This window comes from Syngnathus acus, chromosome 2, assembly GCF_901709675.1.
Source record: "Syngnathus acus chromosome 2, fSynAcu1.2, whole genome shotgun sequence".
In the NCBI taxonomy this organism is placed as follows: Eukaryota; Metazoa; Chordata; class Actinopteri; order Syngnathiformes; family Syngnathidae; genus Syngnathus; species Syngnathus acus.
In genome coordinates, this window is record NC_051088.1 from 1885564 (window position 1) to 1905173 (window position 19610).

Sequence of the window (19610 nt, forward strand, 5' to 3'; positions counted from 1 at the left end):
CCCTGTTCTAGATGTTCACAGGAGGCCCTCACAATATAGTATTTGGGTCTGCCAGAGTAGACTAACATCTTCAAAAACATGGGAGCCAACAAAACACAACACCTCAAAAGTCAAAGTCAAAGTCTGCTTTATTGTCGTCAAACATCTGTCGTTAGTTTGCTGCCAGCCTCTCTAGGGAGTAGCAACAAATGAAGGGAGTTTCCCCTGGAGAAATCAGCTCCCCAGCTAACTAGCTTATCTACAGGATGCAAGGTACATAATGTAGCTGATCCCAGCCGGCAACAAGATTTTACTACGTACAACACCAATAGGCACAATGACCTATCCTGATTCTATTAGATAAGCGAAAATTCATCATCAATTGAACTGTGCATGTTGTGCATATTCCCAGCCATATTGGTTCATTCCTTTGCCACATACATTGTAACGTTTATGCAGTAGAGACAGCAAATAATGTGAAAATGTCGTAGAGCAATCAAGGTATTGGAGTTAGGCGTGCTTAGTGAGTGAGCGGCATTATGAGACTGTGGTGGGTACACAATTCAGGTGAGTGTATTATTAAATCATCATCAGTGATTTATAGTATCAATTGTGTGAAGAAATACCAATGTTGAATTCTTTAGATTAGGGTTCCCCAACCCCCGGTCCACGGACCAGTACCGGTCCGTGGGTCACTTGGTACCGGGCCGCCAAGCCGCACAGAAAAATAAAAAAAATTTCATCGATGATCGATTAATTCAGGTCAAGACGCTCGTCCCGGTCACGTGACATGTTTCCCCAGTCGAGCCCGCGAAGCAAGCAAATATGAGCAAGAAACAGAGGTGTTTGGAAAGCTTCTTCGGAAAGGGAAAAAAGCCCAATGAGGAGCCGGAAGAAGAAGAGGCTACGACTTCTAAGAAAAGGAAAGCTGCTTTTAAAAGAACATTTCTGGAGTCCTACTTAAAATATGGATTTATCGCCACAGGTGACTCTGACGCGCCAAGCCCACTGCATAATATGTGGCGACAGGCTAGCTAACAAGGCAATGAAGCCTTCAAAACTGCTTCGGCACATGGAGACCAAGCATCCTGTATTAAAAGACAAACCTTAACCACTTCGGGTGTCATTGTCTCCGATTACGCCAGGATGGGACCGGCTCGTTTCTGAGAAACAAGCTCAGTGCTCCCACTAATTCAACGTAATAGTGAGTTTTATTTTCATGTCCTTTATACTTGTTTTTATGCCAGTCGTATCATTTTATTTCACCGTATTTATATATTTATTATGAATGTATTATTTATTCATATAAATGTATTATTTATATGTATAAAGGCCGGTCCGCGAAAATATTTCTGACACGTAACCAGTCCGTGGCGCAAAAAAGGTTGGAGACCACTGCTTTAAATGATAAATAAAGACATTAAAATGATAAAGAAACAATGGAGTGATTTTGTTAGATTGACTGATGGGAGCAGGATGTCGAGCAGGGACTCCACGGCAGGGGCTCCTCCACGGCATGACCACAAGCTCAATCTTGCAACAGGAAGCTGTCAGCCTGACTTGACTTTTGTAGGTGAGAGGAGGCTCGTAGGGAGACTTGTTACCGAGGTGCATGAAGCTGTGAGGCAATCTTGGTGAACCGGAAAGGATGTGGTGACAGTCATGCTTAAATAGGCGATGGCAGGGTCTTATTGGTTTCTAAGATGCACGTGTTGATGTGCAGTTTCTGAAAGAAAGAAAGAAAGAAAGAAAGAAAGAAAGAAAGAAAGAAAGAAAGAAAGAAAGAAAGAAAGAAAGAAAGAACGAAAGAACGAAAGAACGAAAGAACGAAAGAAAGAAAGAAAGAAAGAACGAAAGAACGAAAGAACGAAAGAACGAAAGAAAGAAAGAAAGAAAGAAAGAAAGAAAGAAAGAACGAACGAACGAACGAAAGAAAGAAAGAAAGAAAGAAAGAAAGAAAGAAAGAAAGAAAGAAAGAAAGAAACAAACAAAGAAACAAACAAAGAAACAAACAAACAAAAACAAACAAAAAGAAAGAAAGAAAGTGTCATTCTGTCCTTGCGGACTAAGGCTGAGCTGTGTTTTGGTGCACACAAAAGATGCTTGCCTATATATGTAGTTACTTATCCCCTCACTTCTTCTGTAGTCAGGAAGAAGCTAAACAAAGATAATGAACCAGTTGATACAGAACGGTCTTTGTCCTGAAGTATAGCACAAGGCAGGGTTAGTGTATGTTGTTCGTACTCACCAGTGGGCATGCTCCAACATGCTCTGGTGGTCCACGCCGCAGGCACGGAAGCTGTAAACTTGAGTGGCTGCATTGCACAGACAGGTGAGCTCACTCATCCCTGCAAGGCTTCAGAGAAAGGAGGGGAGGCAGCAATTACTTGAGGAGGAGGACATGTTGGAATGCAAACGCTCAATGATGACAGCAGAGTACAATGGGAAAAGCACCTACTTCTCACTGCTGCCCAGTCATTCCTGCTCAAAGCAGATGTCACAGCTGGAAACAACCACTCCGTTTGGACAGAGGTATCCCCGTCCTAACATCAGAAGACTATGCACATGTCACTGGGTGTCTGCCAATCATAGCTCCGTTTCATGAAGCAACTGTGGAGCTTTCGGAGCAGAAAAGTGTCTGGCTCGAAGGTTATTCGTCTCCTGAAGATAATAGAGAAGATGGTCCAAGAAGGGTCCAAGAGGGGCATTAATCCTATCGCTAGAGAGCTCGGAGAGCATTTTATTAAACATGTAAAGGAAAAGCTGCACATATAGAGGCTTTGCAGCTGACGTCATCAGCCGCGCACATTAGCCTGGCGGCCATCTTGCCGGTCAACATTTCAGTGCCGGTCAACGACTCACACACGCTTTCTTGTTACATCTGCTGCTATTTGAGCTTGAAAATGCCGGAAACCTGCTGTGCTGTTGGATGTAGCAATAGACGAGGCGATAAACCAAATCTTAGCTTCTATAGATTTCCGGCAAACATCAAAAACGCGATAAATGGATCGCGGCGATTCGTCGTGAACGATGGAAACCTACGATTTACACAAGGATATGCAATGAGCACTTCATATCAGGTATGTAAACAAACTATTCACCCCTGATTTGTTTCACAAAATGTGAAATAATACAATATGGGATGATACAAATATGATTGTTGAAAATGCTGGGTGCATTTTTAGAAAGGCAGCAAGAGCAGCAAGGCAGGGAATGGGATGATTTCTTCAGTTCTCCCCCCCGCCCCTCCGTTTTTATTTTTTGTTTATTTTTTCATGATGCTTCATCTGATTGGCTTGAAAACTTTATCAATGTAAATATTGAACTTCATATTGGAATTGAACAATTAATTCTCATGAGTGAATGCATTAGGACATTTCAAAAGAAATTATTATGAACCTTGTGAAACAATTTTTTTTTAATGAAGCATTTTTGAACAAGAGGCTTTTTGTTACTTCATTACGAAACAAACTGAACTGGGTATATCCCCTTCAACAACGTGCTTAATTATTTATGGTAGTCATTATGAATAATGTGATTGTTTAATTGTTTCAGGTGCAAAAAGCGAAGATCCACTATCCCCAGACTATGTGCCAAGTATATTTGAGCATACCCAGTCACCTCACAAACGAAAACTCAAATGTTCATTGAAGATCTTTGAGAGAAGACAAAATCTCAAGCAGCGCAAGAGAGACCGCGAGAGGGCATTGGCAGCAGCAGCAGCACTTGTCAATATTTCCCAGTCTGTCCCTTGTGAAAATGATCTACCCGCTGGTGAAGATGTGGTGCACGCTGAGATTCGAAAAGAAGGCATGGTGACTACTGCCACACAGACGGATATCACTGGGGAAGCAATGGATTCCCTCACTGCAGAGTGTAAAAATCTGCGTGCAGAACTTGATGAACTGAAGGACAGTTTGAAACGCTGTACATGGAATGAAGAATCTTTCAAGGGTAATGATGACAAAGTAACGTTTTTGACTGGTCTGCCATCATACATGATTATGATGACAACGTTTAATTTTATTGCACCTCATCTTAGTCAAAATATGAAGTTGAGTCCTTTTAGTCAATTTCTTGTGACATTACTCAGACTGAGGCTGAATCTGTGCCTTCAGTACTTGGCTTACACATATGATGTTTCCACTGCTAGTATTTCCAGGAGTTTCAGAAATGTAATCCATGTCATGCATAGTATACTGGTTCCAACCCTAGTGGTTTGGCCTGAGCGTGAGCAGTTTAGACTGAGTTTACCAATGTCCTTTCGTTCTAAATTCAGCAAGTGTGCATGCGTCATTGATTGTTTCGAGATATTCATCGAGCGGCCGAGTGATCTGAAAGCCAGGGCCCAAACTTATTCAAACTACAAGTCTCACAATACAATGAAATATCTGATTGGCATTACTCCACAAGGTACCATATCATTTATCTCCAAGGGCTGGGGTGGTCGTGCCAGTGACAAGTTTGTTGTCGAACAAAGCGATTTTCTGACCCATCTACTGCCAGGCGATCTGATCTTGGCTGACAGGGGATTCGATGTCGGTGACACGCACGCACGCACGCACGCACGCACGCACGCACGCACGCACGCACGCACGCACGCACGCACGCACGCACGCACGCACGCACGCACGCACGCACGCACGCACGCACGCACGCACGCACGCACGCACGCACGCACGCACGCACGCACGCACGCACGCACGCACGCACGCACGCACGCACACCCCTCTGCTCAGCCAAATTTATTGTGTGACATTATTATGTCACGCACCAACATGATAATGACAAATTGACTCCTACAGTACTAAAACCACAGACCAAAGACCACATTTTCAACAATGAACATTGTGTGCATTGTCTCACACAGACAAACTCTCAGTTCAACAAATTCCACAAACAAAAACATAAGTTTTTTCACTTACTATGTGTGGCGGGACAGACCATTCGTTTTAGTTTGTCGTTTTCAGGAGACAAGATTTCAATAACGTCACTGAGGCATATTTTAACGAACTCCACTTCATTGTATGGCTTTTTAGCCCGTGCAATGTTCCAAGCCAGTTGAAACAATGCAAGTGTGACAGTCTCTGAGTGCTTCGTAATTTTTTTGAAAAACTGTACCTATTTTTCTGCCTGACTTTTCAAAGTCTCCAAACTTGTGCTTGCGAAATTCAGTCCCTTTTGCAAAGTCCTTATCGATATTGGCATGAAGTGAGCTGAAGTGGCGCTGACCATTTGAAGCTTTTAAATGCGCCAATGACGTCCGACATATCAGGCAGAATGGCTTGCCATAGCGTTCAACAAAAAACAACTTTAAGCTTTTCTGGACCTAATGGGCCCCCGTAGTCACAGTCGCCATTCATTAAAAAGCCAGCAAAACCAATCGCTCTGTTTGTCCCTCCTCCTTTGCGGGATTTCACCTCACGCGCATGCGCGTTTGACCAAAATACCATATTGAACTCAAGCGAAGCAAATACGCACGAAAAATAAACACAAATGTTGATATGAACGTAAAAGAGCCGCATGAAACCAGCCAAAGAGCCGCATGCGGCTCGCGAGCCGCGGGTTGGCCACCGCTGCACTAGATGTCGAGGGTACCAGAGGATTAGCTGCTGTCCGTATCCATGTAGAGAGAGTTATTGGACTCGCAAGACAAAAGTATACCATGATGGAAAATATCATACCCATCTCTTTATTGTCATCTGATGACAGTGGTTTCACTACATTAGATAAAATTGTACAAGTGTCATGCGCACTTACAAATTTATCTGACCCAATTGTACCATTTGAGTAATGATGTTGCATCCATATTTTTTCTGTAATAAATACCAGGAAAGAATCTTACAGAAACAACTTTTTGTGTTTTATTTCCAACTTCTTACAGTTAGGGCAAAACCATCGTTGTGGGACTCGTTTTATGCCAAGACATTTCATGTGGAATGCTTTGATGCTGCAGTTCTCGGATTTACAAACCAACATATCCTCAGTGGGAGGGTTACGGCAGTAGCAAACAGACTCTTCCGAAGCGGATGCAGTGGTAGCAACAGATTGGCCTACCGTGTACACTTTAGCTAATAGCTCTGGCATAATACAACGGAGATAGAAATTGTCCATCTTGGCCAGTTCGTTTGCCAGGAAGGAATCATCAGGAATGATGCGCTGAATAAACAGTAGATTCTCCTTCCATACGACAAAGTCACAGTACTTCCTGCCAGTACAATACAGTTGTGATTGTACTTGGTAATAATACTGGTGGTCTTCACGTAGCACGTAATTGCCGTTCGATTTCTGCTCCAAACAGAACGCCTTGGACTCACCAGCAACCTCTTCCACTCCTTTATCTTTGATGCAGAAGGGACACTTAATTTCGAGGCACCCTTTGCCACAGCAGTCACACGAGAGTAGCCCATCCGGTGATGCGCCAAAATATGGACAGCCGGCAGACATGTGGAATCCGGTTTCGTCAACGTTTAGGCCAGTGTGCCGCTGGGTCATTATCATTTCGTACCGCTTCCTTGCGTCCGACTCGTGATCGCAACCCCATCTAAAAATAAAATGATGAATAGAATATAAACGTAGATATGAAAGGTAGTACTTTGGTTATGAGCAAACATAGTAAAGCGATTTGACAAACCATTTCACTAGGCAGAAAGAAGAAAAATTTAATTTAATTATATTGCAATGCAAATTACTGTTTTTTCCCATGTATAATGCACAAAATGTAACTAATTTATTGTCCTAAAATCTGGGGTGCGCATTATACATGGGTACAATTTTTTTTTCTTTTTCTTTTTTTTTCTTTTTTTTTTTTTTGTGAAGAAAATCATGGTACAACAATTTTTGAAGAAAATCTTGTCACGGATGGTTCTTTACAACGTCACTTTCCTCTCTTTTCATTTTAACCTAACTGATTGCGGTGGTGCCTTTCTGGGCAGTCGGAGAAATCAACGCCAACAAAAAAAATACATCCAGCCTAGTTAAGAAATCACCAGAAAGATCACCATGACAATTGTGAATAATAAATAAATAATTATATATATTATATATATTATTATTATAATAATAAATAATTGTGATAAATAACTGGAACATCACTCAAATATTGGTGATCCCGTTGAGAGTCTCACATATTTCTTCGCTATCGAGTTTGCTACTGCATGCGCAGTGATACTGACCGGCAATATAACATCCGGTTGTTCCCAAAGATGATCTTTTTTCTGAAATAATTTTATGTTTACGGACTTAAGTAACCCGGCCGGGTCATACCAAAGACTATAAAAATGGGACCCATTGCCTCCCTGCTTGGCACTCAGCATTAAGGGTTGGAATTGGGGGGTTAGATCACCAAATGATTCCCGAGCGCGGCGCCGCTGCTGCTCACTGCTCCCCTCTCCCCCAGGGGATGGATCAAAATCACACGGGGATGGGTCAAATGCACAGGACAAATTTCACCACACCCAGACGCGTGTGTGACGATCATTGGGACTTTAAAAAAAAATAATGTTGTGAAATAAAATATTACCTGTAATACGTATTTTGTTATTTGCTGATTGTATGTATTAAACTATCACATTCATTGTCAGTCAAGAAGAGAAGAGGACTATTCGCATCGGATCCATAGTGCGCATGCGCAGTGATACTGCCTCCGTATGACGTCCAGTCCGCGATGGAGATTAAAAAACAAACAATATTTGACAATAACAGGTTTCTGTTCCTGTCTTTGGTAATGTCCCCCTGTCTTTTTGTTCCACGTCTTTGTCGGTCAGTCCTGTTGTTGGTTTTGTTCGAGTTATGTTAGTTTACCAAGTCTGTGTTTTGAGTTCCTCCAATGAACCCTGGTTCAAGCTGCACTTGGTCGCCCTCTTCCTTTCCACACTCCATCCGTGACAAGATTTTCTTCAAAAATATAAATAATAAAAAAAAAATTGTACCCATGTATAATGCGCACCCCGGATTTTAGGACAATAAATTAGTTAAATTTTGCGCATTATACATGGAAAAAAACGGTACTAAGTGCGAAAAAAATACAAACCTGCTCTCTGGTAATGGAATGTAACTTTTCCAGCTCTGACCGGCATTTTAGTGCAAGTTCATCTGGGCTGAGTTTCATATTGCCAGAATCGTACAGCTGTGAGAGAGGTACAGGAAGCTTTCGCTTCACTGCCCTTGGCACAAAGTTGTCAGCATAGTCAGGGACAATGCTCAAAATTGCTGGTCTTCCACCGCATTCAGACAAAGCCTTGTAAAAGGCAGCTTTCTGCTCTTCAGTTGGTGGAGGAACATTCAGCAGTTTTCTCGCAGCACTTTCCAGTTGAAACTTCTGACTTTCGTTTCTGGGCTGGACGGGCAAAATCGATATTGCATCCTTCAGCATATTCTATGTGCGATGCTGATGGTTTCAGCCACTGACAAGGTAGTGATGTGCATGAAGTGGCCGTCTTCATACGTATTAATGTCTCCAGGGCGAACAGGGATGCTGCTGAATGTGAACATGTTTCACCCAATCCAGCCATGCAGGTACAGTGGCAGCACAGGATCTGACCATCTTTCGCTATTGCTACCCAAGGTCTGAGGGGAGGATCATTCATCCGTTGAGAGTGTTTTACCTGAAACAGATAATGTGACATACCTTATATTATTATCAGTCCCTAATTTGGATATAATATACAAGGCTAGACCTCTTACTGTCCATTTATGCATATTTTACCTGGCATTTGGTAAATTTTCTCATGAATCATTCATTAAATTAGCTTGAAAATTTAAACCTGGTTCATTTTGAGCAAGAGACCAAAAGGAATTATCAAGCATGAATTCTAAAAAGTATTTCTGTAGAAATTGTTGCATAAGCTCTATACTGAATAGTTGGAAATTAAGTAATGTTGTATTGTAGGAATTAATTTCTCAGATTTCAATATGATATTTTCCTTACCTTGGTCATGAGAAGAAATCGATTCTTGTTTGGAATCTGCCATATCAGCCCATCATGCACAAAACCTGCTGTAAAATACTTGTAGGCATCCAGACTCTTGTATGCCTTAAGGTCCTTTCCAGTGTACGGAGATGCTGAATCGACGAGGTAATTATAAATATCTGGATATGAGAGATCAGGCAGGTCGGCTGTTGCAAAATGCTCAGGTGATTTTAGCATGCTTCTCGGTAAAAGGTACGGATCCGTTGTGCCAACAAGGTTCAACTTCTCTCGGTAACGTTTCTTGGATTCTTCATCCAAATGCCCAACTTCATTGGATAGCAAATCAGCCATAATTCGGATGAAAACGGTGAAAATGTAGCGCAGAAATCAAACAATCTGTATGAACACGTAGGAACGAGCTGACCGGTTGACCGCCAAGATGGCGGCATAACACAAAATCACGTGATAAAATCACGTGACTGCAAAGCCTCTATTACAGAGCTTCAATATAATGTCACTTCCAAAATTACTGGATCCCAGATTGCTTCAAATCAAACCGGAAGTGACCCCTAATAAACCGGAAGTGACCTCAGGTAAACCGGAAGTGACCCCAAATCAACCGGAAGTGAGTTTAGGTAAACCGGAAGTGCCCCTAATCAAACCGGAAGTGGCCCAAATAAACCGGAAGTGACCTTTTTAAACCGGATGTGGCCCCAAATAAACCGGAAGTGACCTCAGCTAAACCGAAAGTGACCTAAATTAAACCGGAAGTTCCCCAAATAAACCGGAACTGACCTTATTTCAACAAGAAGTGCCCTAAATAAAACCAGAAGTGACCTAAATAAAACATTTGCTCTAACTTTTACAATTTTTGTCCGATTCAACCCGTTTCAACTTTTGAACTCCAAGGTGAACCTCTTGAACCTGTAGTTTTCATTTTGTTCCAAATTTCAAAATATTTTGGTGCAATTTTTTTTTTTAATTCCCATTTATAGTCTTTGCCTTCACACGCAATTTCTCCAGAAATTGCATTTTCTAGTTAGTTATAATCATATTAATTTTATTATTATTATACAATTGGCGGCTTGGTGGCGCACTGGTTAGCACGTCCGCCTCACAGTTAGGAGAGTGGGTTTCCTCCCACATCCCAAAACATGCTTGGTAGGCCAATTCAGCACTCCAAATAGTCCCTAGGTGTGAGTGCAAGTGCAAATGGTTGTTCGTCTCTGTGTGCCCTGGCAACCTACTGCCTGAGGACTGGTGGGATAGGTACCAGCACGCCCGCGACCCCCGTGGGGACAAGCGGTGTAATAAATGGATGGATGGATTATTATAAAATTAAATTTCTAAAATATATATATTTTTTGTTTTTCTGCTTATTTAGACATTGAAAAGGGCCATTCTTTTCTTTACAAACGACACATTGCCACCTTAAATTGCCAGCCGGGTCATACCAAAGACTATAAAAATGGGACCCATTGCCTCCCTGCTTGGCACTCAGCATTAAGGGTTGGAATTGGGGGGTTAGATCACCAACTGATTCCCGAGCGCGGCACCGCTGCTGCTCACTGCTCCCCTCTCCCCCAGGGGATGGATTAAAATCACACGGGGATGGGTTAAATGCAGAGGACAAATTTCACCACACCCAGGTGTGTGTGTGACGATCATTGGGACTTTAACTTTAACTTAACTTAAACATGTTCCATGAAAACTAACAAAATTTTGTTTGAACATCATGAAAGCCCAAACAGTCTTCTGAGCAATTAGGAGGTGCTATAGATGTAGTTAACCCTCTACAACAGGGTTCATCAACTGGCAGCTGAATCCAGGCCGCCGACCCGTCCAATCCAAACTGCAACCGGAATCAATAAAGACCAAATATAATTTTACACAGATGCATTTACAGGCCACTGTGTATGTAAATGTCCGTGAAGGATCGTTGTTGTGCTCCGGCCAGCACTCACGCTCTCGTGCTGTTGTAACTGTAGGCGGGGTAAAGTACAGCCATGGTTGCCAGGTCCTTGTTTCATCGGTTACTTCATGTTTAGAAAAACGCTTGAAATTTTAGACAACTGTAAGTTGAGGTTTACAATTGCTTGTTCTGAAAGTGCAGCCCCCACTTTGCACTTTTTCTGCTCTCAAATCCAGGAGAGACCAGGAGTTGGCTCCTTTATTTTTCACTTAATTTAAGGTACACAACTGGCAAAACGTACTGTAGTTAAATTCCTTCATTTCATCTAAAGATGGTCATGATAAGAAAATGATTAAAAAAAATGCTTTTGTCCAACACTTTTGGTGTGGAAAAACGCTGTTTGCTACAAAAAAGGCAAATTTTGATGGTTTTAACAATCATGAAAACATGAACCACATCACACTTGGAAAATTAATTATTACTTTATGAGTTTATTGGACCTTTAAAAAATGTATTGGTTGCATCTTTTACAGGTGATTGAACAAAACAGCCCTTGCTTCACCAAGATATACCAAAAATTGGAGACATATGTGTAACAGCCTACAAAAAGCTTCTGGAGCTGTACTTTATTTAAAAAAAAATCCAATTCCAATGTATCTCTATGTGCCAGTACCCCAACGTTGCAAAGGCCATTCCCATTTGCTTATTGAAGGAATGGGGTCGAAATACAAAAAGTCCTGCCTAGGTACAAAAACAGATATGCTCGAACTTCATTGAATAAAGTACATAAGCAGAAAAGTATATTCACATATTAAATCAATAAAAGAAACATTTTAAGCATATAATTATACCTACACACCAAATCAATAAAGAAGACATAACTAGACATTTTTGATAGGTGGTAATGACAAAGGTTTTTATAACTTTATGATCTGATATATATTTCTGAGCACTTTGAAATAACAAATGTTTTTTGATATATTGCCTGAATAGCTTAATGACCCTTAAGGAACTGTTTAATGCATGCCTGATGGTTCTCTAAATCAGTGGTCCCCAACCACCGGGCCGCGGACCGGTACCGGTCCGTGGGTCACTTGGTACCGGGCCGCCAAGCCGCACAGAAAAAAAAAAGAATTATCGACGATCAATTATTTCAGGTCAAGACACTCGTCCCGGTCACGTGACATGTTTCCCCAGTCGAGCCCGCAAAGCTAATACCGTAATTTTCGGACTATAAGTCGCACCCGAGTATAAGTCGCACCAGCCATAAAATGCCCAAAAAAGTGAAAAAAAAAACATATATAAGTCGCTCCGGAGTATAAGTCGCATTTTGGGGGGCAATCTATTCGACAAAATCCAACACCAAGAACAGTCATGAACGAGCAACAACAGGCTAAACGATAGGTATGCTAACGTGACAAACACAAACTAAGAGCTGAGAACGGCCCTGACGTAAAATTCAGAGTTATTCAAAAAACTATTACATAAATAACACGTTAATAAAACCATCTGTGTCACTCCAATTCATTAAATCCATCAATCGTCCTTTGTCAACAATGCGTGCGCGCCGCTGACGGCTCTTGCACTTCAAAATATTCCACAGGCCCATATAACGATATATAAATTATATATCAAATAACTATTATATAAGCAATAATGTTATCAAACCATCTGTGCACTCTAAATCATTAAATCCATCGATCAAATTCCTCGTCCTTTGTCAACAACGGCGCGCGTGCGTGCGCCCTGACGTCAGCCTCGTCGTTATTCCACAGATCTACTATATAACTATATTGTAGCGTTAACAAAGTTCAAGGAAAGACGTGGGTTTGGTAAACGGCTCTTTATTTAACAAAACAAACTTACAGGCGTGTGGCGGCGTGGACTTCCAGCCACGGAAATGGAAGAGAGCTCCATAGACGATAGGTATGCTAACGTGACATAAACACAAACTAAGAGCTGAGAACGGCCCTGACGTAAAATTCAGAGTTATTAAAAAAACTATTACATAAATAACACGTTAATAAAACCATCTGTGTCACTCCAATTCATTAAATCCATCAATCGTCCTTTGTCAACAATGCGTGCGCGCCGCTGACGGCTCTTGCACTTCAAAATATTCCACAGGCCCATATAACGATGTATAAATTATATATCAAATAACTATTATATAAGCAATAATGTTATCAAACCATCTGTGCACTCTAAATCATTAAATCCATCGATCAAATTCCTCGTCCTTTGTCAACAACGCCGCGCGTGCGTGCGCCCTGACGTCAGCCTCGTCGTTATTCCACAGATCTACTATATAACTATATTGTAGCGTTAACAAAGTTCAAGGAAAGACGTGGGTTTGGTAAACGGCTCTTTATTTAACAAAACAAACTTCCAGGCGTGTGGCGGCGTGGACTTCCAGCCACGGAAATGGAAGAGAGCTCCATAGAATAGGACCGGGCGTGCGTAAAAGCCATGACCAAGCCCCATACACCGTCCCCGGACAGCCACCCGGCCGAGCGCCGGCCCTCGACTTCCATCCACGGAGGTGAAAGACAGCTCGGTAGAGTACGACCGGGCGTGCGTAAAAGCATTGTCCGAGCCCCATCCACCGTCCCTGGACAGCCACCCGGCCGAGCGCCGGCCCCCGACTTCAATCCACGGAAGTGAAAGAGAGCTCCGTCGAGTCAATCTTTGTCCTTTATGTAAACAACAACACGTCGCGCTGCTGACGTCGCGCTGCTGACGTCGCGCTGCTGACGTCACTTGAAATTCAAATTACAGTAATCCCTTGCTACAGTGCGGTTCGTTTATCGCGGTTTCATTTTTTTTTTTTTTTTTTGAAAATTTTTGAAAAAAAACATATAAGTCGCTCCTGAGTATAAGTCGCCCCCCCACCCAAACTATGAAAAGAAACGCGACTTATAGTCCGAAAATTACGGTATGTGGCGACAGGCTAACTAACCAGGCAATGAAGCATTCAAAACTGCTTCAACACATGGAGACCAAGCATCCTGCAATAAAAGACAAACCTTAATCACTTCGGGTGTCATTGTCTCAGATTACGTCTAGATGGGACCGGCTCGTTTCTGAGAAACAAACTCAGTGCTCCCACTAATTCAACGTAATGGTGAGTTTTATTTTTGTCATTTGTACTTGTTTTTATGTCAGTCGTATCATTTTATTTCATCGTATTTATATATTTATTATAAATGTATTATTTATTTATTTATATAAATGTATTATTTATTTATATAAATGCCGGTCCGCGAAAATATTTCTGACATGTAACCGGTCCGTGGCGCAAAAAAGGTTGGGGACCACTGCTCTAAATCACGGACACTGCCAAAGTCGTCTAAAAATGTTCAGTACTTGATTGTATCTTATGTTTTGACTAATGCTAGACGCCAGCTTTTCGATTACTACTGAACGTTCTGCACAGAGGGAGATATTTTGCCTAACAAAGAAAAGATACGGTTGGAAGCATGATTATACTAAGAATATAATGACGTAAGCAAAGACATGGAGTATCAAAAGAACAAACAAACAAAAACATGGTAAGTGGTGAGAACAAACTTTGCATAGTCAGGGAACATTAATAAATTGATGATGTCACGGCCAAAAGCTCACATAATTCCATACAAAATGACAAAATTGAAAGAATGACGAATGGATGAGGTGCGACAGTGTAAGAATGGAGCAGAATGTTTACAGGAAGGTCACTTGGAGATAAAACCAGCAGGTGCCAGAGGGAGACAGCCAAGGACTTCGCCAAAGATGATCGCCAAGGCCGAAAGACAAGATGGAAGACAACAGCCCCCACACACACCGAATCGCCCATAATCAGCACCCAACCCCATGGAACCAGCTCTCACCGAACCAGCACCCACCCCCATTGAATCAAACTCTACTGCGAACTTGCCCCACCCCAAAGACTCATCACCCATCAAACTCGGCCCACACCAGCATGTGCAACTGAATATAAGCTGACCAAAGAACCTTGAATATTGCCTTTTCTGAATGGAGACTTTCTGCTCTTGAAAGGCTCAGCGCTGTATTGTACTTTCCTGAAAACAGAGCTTTCTTAACAAGAATTGTGATTGAACTCAACCAACCTGTGTAAGTCTAATTTCTGCTTCAGTGTCTTAGCATTTTCCTAAATCTGAAGAAATTAAACGAGCACGCAGTGAGTAAATTGGATAACAGGTGCTTGGCAATGGCTTTTGCCGTGAGGCGCAGATAGCGCGCTCCCTAAATTGTGGACAAAATCCAACATTATAAATCTATATAGTGTTATTTTATTTTATTTCATGTGCAAGTGGAATGTAATGGTAGATACCAGGGTTCAGCAACCCAAAAAGTTCAAAGAGCCATATTGGGCCAAAAAAAACAAAAAACATACCTGTCTGGAGCCTTAAAAATCTAAAGCCTTTTATAATGCAACATAGACTGTCAATACATAAGTTGTATGCCTACTATTAAAATAATTTAAAGACAAATAGTGGTGTCAATTTGATCATTTCTTCTTGCGGCCCATTAGAGTTCACGTACCTGTATAGCAGCGCTGTCTGTTCGATATCGGTCACGTCACACGACTCATCCATCACAGGCAATTGAGAAAGTTGGAGCTGAATTGATGTCCTTGATCTGCTGATCGGTTATATTATTTGTGCGGAGAAGCATGTCTTTAATTTTCTGAATGATCTCGGTTTTGTTTTTGAAGTCCGAAAATAGGCGCTGATATTTTAATGAATGAATCCTTCATGTACTTGCCATCGGTGAATGGTTTTCCGCGCTTTATTATCTCCGGGGCTGCAACAAAACTTGCAGCAGTAGTAGAGTTTGGAAATGCAATCCACTTCTTGAAACTGTTTTTCGGTCCTCAAGTTTCTCCACCAGCCCTGCAATTGCACCTTTCCTCTCAGTTCCAACTGCGTGATCGGCAGCAAATTTAGCATGCTTTAGCTGAAAATGTCGCTCCAAATTGCTCCTGTTATTTGACTTCTCATTGCAAATCAAACATGCAGGCAATGCTTCAGCATTGGCAATGAAAGCAAATAGTTCAGTCCATTCTTTCTTAAAGCCTCTGTTCTCATCAGCAATCTTTCTCTTTTTGCATTTTGAATCCATGGCTCATCACTCACACATCTGTTTGTTTATAACTCACCTGTTCTGTGTCGCAGGCTATGACGCAATTTTGCTATTTGGCGTCATTCTTAAATTCGGTATTTTTAATATATTTACAACCAGTGACGTGCGGTGAGGGTTGGGGTTGGTGAGGCACTGACAGAGTCAGATTTACAAACGTACTGTATGACGCTAAGGCACTGACTCACAAGTCAGATTTACATGCATACATGGTTGTTATCCCATTCTTGATTAAATTTAATAACATTTTAAACACACCACTGTACATTTAAACACACCACTGCAGTATTCTTACCTTTACTTGTAAATGAAGTCCATTCTCCTGTCCTTCTGGACGAAGATCTCGATGACAGGGAAAGCAATAAAGTCGATTTTTGGCAGCACAACCACAAAGCCAGTCTTTTTTAGAGTACCAATCCTTTTGAAGCTAACGTGTTGTAGTCCGTCCCGGGAGGCCCGTAGTTTGAATTAATCCTCGCAAATCTGGCGTTAGTCTTCCCTTACTTATGATTTCTTGCTTTGACTGAAAGTCAAGTTTTGAAAAATTTCTTATTTTCGAGATTATATCCTCCATTTTCAGGGAAAATAAAGCCAAACAGCAACGCGTTAGCACCGAATGTTGTTGGTTGTTTTTCTTTTCTTTTTTTTCTTCTTAATTTACTCTCGCATTTACTCGTGTCGTGAACTATTAGCCGCAGGCTCACTATCGCCCCATCTTCTAGGCAAAGGTACTGGCTGCCTCACGGCTCGTATTTTCCCGCTGACTGCAAGCACGCGCCGTTTGCACGCGCTCAGTACAGTGTGTGAGTGGTGCACACTCTCACACGCACGCCCTGAGAGGCACAACCTGTCACTGCCTTAGCCTCCATGATTCTCGTCTCCCGTTGTTATTTGAACAAGACATACAGCTATTTTGACTATGAAAATGATCCAAATGTATAGGAAACACACCAAAATTGCATTAAAAGCATAGACCACAGGACAGATCAAAGTCAAAGTCAAAGTCTGCTTTATTGTCAATCTCTCCACATGCCAAGACACACAAAGAAATCGAAATTACGTTTCCACTATCCCACGGTGACAAGACATAGTACACGACATACATACAAGCAAACAACACAAAATACAAACAAGAAGGCACAAACAATGAATAATAAGAGTGATGAATAAATAATAAATAAACAAATAACACAACAAATAAGAGGAGCAAAACGGAGCAAGTGTGCATACAGCAGACAGTCAGAATACAGCGCAAAAGTACAGGACGCTACGCAGAAGGGGGGAGAGAGTTCAGGATCCTAACAGCCTGGAGGAAGAAGCTGTTGGTGAGTCTGGTGGTGCGGGAGCGCAGGCTCCTGTACCTCTTCCCAGAGGGCAGAAGATCGAACAAAGAGTGAGCGGGGTGACTCACATCACTCACAATCGTGGTCGCCTTGCGGGTGAGATGGGAGGTGTAAATGTCCTTCAAGGAGGGGAGTGAAGCACCAATAATCTTACCAGCCGTGGTCACTATGCGCTGGAGGGCCTTCATGTTGTAGTCAGTGCAGCTACCACCCCAAACAGCAATACAACTGGAGAGGACGCTCTCAATGGTGCCACGGTAAAATGTAGTCATGACGGCCGGAGGAGCACACGCTCGCCTGAGTTTCCGCAGGAAGTACAGGCGGCGCTGGGCCTTCTTCGCCAGTGATGCGGTGTTGGTGGACCAGGAGAGATCCTCACTGATGTGCACCCCCAGGAACCTGGTGCTGCTCACTCTCTCCACCACAGCACCGTCGATGGTCAGCGGCAGGTGTTGGGTGTGACCCTTCCGGAAGTCAACAACAATCTCCTTGGTCTTGTTGACGTTCAGCAGGAGGTTGTTGTCCTTGCACCACGTGGTCAGAAGGTCAACCTCCAACCTGTATTGAGTCTCGTCGCCCTTGGGGATGAGACCCACCAGAGTCGTGTCGTCAGCAAATTTCACCATGCGGTTGGTGCTGTAGGTTGCAGCGCAGTCATGCGTCAGCAGGGTGAAGAGCAGCGGACTGAGCACGCAGCCTTGGGGGGCCCCCGTGCTCAGCGTGATGCTGGCGGAGATCTTGTCGCCAACATGTACCACCTGAGGTCTCTGACTGAGAAAGTCTAGTAGCCAGTTGCAGAGGTAGGTACTGAGGCCCAGCTTGGCGAGTTTGCAGATGAGTCGTTGTGGCACAATGGTGTTGAAGGCAGAACTGAAGTCCACAAACAGCAATCTCACATACGAGTCCCTACTCTCCAGGTGGGTGAGGGCCGAGTGGAGGGCCGAGCAGATGGCATCCTCAGAGGACCGTTTGGCTCGGTACGCAAACTGGAAGGGGTCTATGGTGGGGGGTAGAATGGATCTGATGTGCTCCATGACAAGCCGCTCAAAGCACTTCATGATGATGGGCGTCAGTGCCACGGGGCGGTAGTCATTGAAGCAGGACGGGGCAGGATTCTTCGGCACAGGTACGATGGTGGCAGCCTTGAAACACGAAGGGACGACGGCTTGCTGCAGGGAAATGTTGAAGATGTCCGTGAAGACACCCGTCAGCTCCCCAGGGCAGTCCTTCAGCGCTCGACCCGGGATGTTGTCAGGGCCCGCCGCCTTACGAGTGTTGATAGCGGCAAGCGCCCTCCTCACGCTATCAGCAGAGAGGCACAAGGGCTGCTCTTGTGGAGGAGGAGGGGCCTTCAGCGGGCAAGTGTTGTTCTGAGCGTCGAAGCGAGCAAAGAAGCGATTGAGATCGTTGAGCAGACGGATGTCGCCCTCACAGCTCTGCGGCGCGGGCTTGTAGTCCGTGATGGTCTGAATGCCCTGCCAAAGGCTCCGTGCGTCCTTGCTGTCCTTGAAGTGGGCGGTAATCCTGCAAGAGAACGCCCTTTTCGCCTCCTTGATGCCCTGGGACAGGTCGGCCCTCGCTGTCCTCAAGCCAGCCTCATCCCCCGCTCTGAAGGCTTTGTCCCTGGCCCTCAGCAGCCTGAGGACAGCCCCAGTCAGCCACGGCTTCCAGTTAGCCCGAGTGACGATGTATTTCGAGTGGGTCACATCATCAATGCACTTCGCGACGTAAGAGGAAACAGAGTCAGTATACTCCTCTATATCCGTCCGATCATTGCAAGTGGCCGCCTGCTTAAACATTTCCCAGTCAGTAGAGCCAAAGCAGTCTCGAAGCACATCAGAGGCACCCTCAGGCCACACTCTAACCCGCTTGCGAACCGGCCTGGATGCTTTCACCATTTGTCTGTATGCGGGCAAAAGCATAACAGTGATATGGTCAGAAAGATATTATGTTTATTATATTATTCATTTTTTAACAACTTATGGTGACAGCTGAGGAAACCATGTTGAGCCCTTTACCGCCCCTGGTGGCAAGGTGAGGCACTGCCTCACCTGCCTCCTATGAGTGCACGTGCCTGTTTACAACTACATACATTTTTACAGCACAAGTATGGTTGTGTCGTGATTACCATCTAAAAAACACATTTAAAACAACAACAACAACAATAAAAAACAACAACATATTTTTCCATTTTCACGCATTTTTGCAGAAATCCCAGGGAGCCGCTAGGGGCGTGCTAAATGTTCTGAAATTTATTAGGGGAAGGACAAAAAATAATTGAACGAATGTGGACAAATATGATATAATATCTACACTTTTATCA

General features: G+C 43.2%; 3 long non-coding RNA genes across 5 annotated transcripts; all 3 read right to left on the reverse strand.

Annotated features, from left to right (window-relative positions):
- Positions 1 to 1346: 1346 nt before the first annotated feature.
- On the reverse strand, positions 1347 to 16035 carry LOC119119523. 3 transcript variants are annotated; one of them, XR_005097318.1, is made up of 4 exons: positions 15348 to 16035; positions 2434 to 2522; positions 2103 to 2335; positions 1347 to 1705 (listed from the first exon to the last, which is right to left on the reverse strand). It is a non-coding gene; the product is annotated as an uncharacterized LOC119119523 (long non-coding RNA). The 3 variants fall into 3 exon arrangements; XR_005097317.1 differs by lacking the exon at positions 15348 to 16035 and having other exon boundaries at positions 2103 to 2136; positions 2228 to 2335; positions 2434 to 2745; XR_005097316.1 differs by lacking the exon at positions 15348 to 16035 and having other exon boundaries at positions 2434 to 2745.
- On the reverse strand, positions 8296 to 9239 carry LOC119119530. Its single transcript, XR_005097325.1, has 3 exons — positions 9218 to 9239; positions 8687 to 8705; positions 8296 to 8585 (listed from the first exon to the last, which is right to left on the reverse strand). It is a non-coding gene; the product is annotated as an uncharacterized LOC119119530 (long non-coding RNA).
- Positions 9549 to 9886, reverse strand: LOC119119533. Its single transcript, XR_005097328.1, has 2 exons — positions 9645 to 9886; positions 9549 to 9582 (listed from the first exon to the last, which is right to left on the reverse strand). It is a non-coding gene; the product is annotated as an uncharacterized LOC119119533 (long non-coding RNA).
- Positions 16036 to 19610: the final 3575 nt, after the last annotated feature.